Below are 2,008 nucleotides of genomic sequence, written 5' to 3'. Positions count from 1 at the left end.
GTTTGTCTGGTTCAGGCCTAGATGACCATGGTGTGGCCAATATAAAGAGAGAGTACAATATTCCCTGGCCGTGTCGACGCATACCTTCGGATGAACACCCCCATCATCCTAAGGAAGGAGAGTTCGCCATTTCTTTACATTTTTTAAAATATGGTGCAAAAATACCATACCCTTCTGCACTGACCAGCTTTTTTCGTATCTTCAATATTTGTCCAACTCTTCTAACCCCGAACTCTTGGCTCTTCCTTAATACCGTTATTAACCTTTGTGTCAAATATACAATACCCTTCAATTCTTTTATCATCCAATTTTGGCCGGACTATACTACTTCCAATTTCGGCCACCTATTGAAGCTCCCCGTTATCAGGCTTCTATCGAGGATTAGAAGAAGGGCTACTTCTTCGTGAAGGCACCCCTTCAACATGGGGAATACCTCCTTTTTCGAACTAAGTTCGGCATTCCACACGTCTTTCATTTCAATAACCCTCGCGAACTTAGGCATGAGATAGATAGGGATTTATTGGACCGACTAAAGTCCTACCTTCCTCCCAACCCTTCGGTGAACCAATCTTTTAGTAAGATTGACTATGTGTATGCCTACTCTTCGGTCATTCTTCAGAGAGGTGTGTTTCGGTTAATTTTTTTAGACATAGAAAAAAATCTCTTTTCTTTCTCTTACTAACTTAGGGCAAATGCAATGGTTTCTTATTTGCTGGGCCAACAAAAATGTTGGACCAGTCCCACCTCTATTACACAAAAGTCAAGTCAAAAAGTATTCTAATACAGCCACATCAATAAAACACATCTTCCAATACAACCACATCAGCAAAACATAAATTTCTATACAATTTCTTTTCCCACCCAACATGGAGGCCAACAACATTTCATTCTTCCATATTATCCACAACAAAACTACACCAAAACATCAAATATCAATACATCCACATCAGCAAAACACTTATCCCAATGCAGCCACATAAGCCAAGCACATTTTACAATACAACCACATCAGCAAAAGACAACATCTTTGTTGGCCCAGCAAAACTCTACCATTGCATTTGCCCTTACTGACTAAGTTCAACGACTTCTTTTGCAAATATGGCGAGCATGGAAGATTATGTGAACATGTTCAGTGTTGAGGCTTCTAAAGGCAAGAAGCATGGTATTGGTAAAGGAAACCGAAAGAAACCGAACCCGAAGCATTCCTCAAAAATATAACAGGAGAGACTTCGCTGCAGCAAATGTACTTAACGCTCCAACAACTGTTCGCAGTTCGGTTAGGGTGACCCAACTAGGCTCAAACCCTTCCCGAACTCTAGATTTTGCCAACGTTCCTCTTCCAGTGACCCAACCTCCCTAAAGGAAGGACATTGAAGACCTCACCATTCATACACCGAACTGGGATGTTCTGGTAAGTGACTCTGCCAATAACCCAACTATTGTGGGTAGGATGATTGCGAAGGCTCCTACTCTTGCTGACTTTAGCCGATATGAGGCTCTTGCTTTATCAGACAAAGTGTCTGAGCTGAACATTGCAACCATGAAGGTATATTAAATTTTACTTAACTTCGGTTCAACCTTTTTTAACTTGGACTGTTTTTATGAATGATATTGTTCCTGGAATAGTGAAGTCCACCTTCTTACTTGTGTAGGTCATTTCTGTTCTTACCACATTGCCTGGAGGCATTGCAAACATGACTCACAACGAAATAGCGGCAATTGAGAGGGCCGAAGCAGCTGCCTTGGCAAAAGCAAAGGCCGAAGCCGAGCTGGAGATATTTCGGGCCGAACTAACTGAGAGAACCGAAGCTCTAAACGCTGCTAATGCCAAGGAGCTGAAGTACCGTAAAGAGAAATCGAGGCTGGAAGTTGAGGTCGCTAAGCTTTCATAAGCTGCTGAAGTTGAACGAATGAAGGCGATTGCCGAAGGCAAGGCCCTGGGGGTTTAGGAATTCAAAGCTTCAGAGGAGTTCAAATTGACTCTTCGTCAAGAAGGCTACTTCGGTGG

This window comes from Tripterygium wilfordii, chromosome 12, assembly GCF_013401445.1.
Source record: "Tripterygium wilfordii isolate XIE 37 chromosome 12, ASM1340144v1, whole genome shotgun sequence".
NCBI classification, from domain to species: domain Eukaryota; kingdom Viridiplantae; phylum Streptophyta; class Magnoliopsida; order Celastrales; family Celastraceae; genus Tripterygium; species Tripterygium wilfordii.
This window is presented reverse-complemented; position numbering follows the sequence as displayed.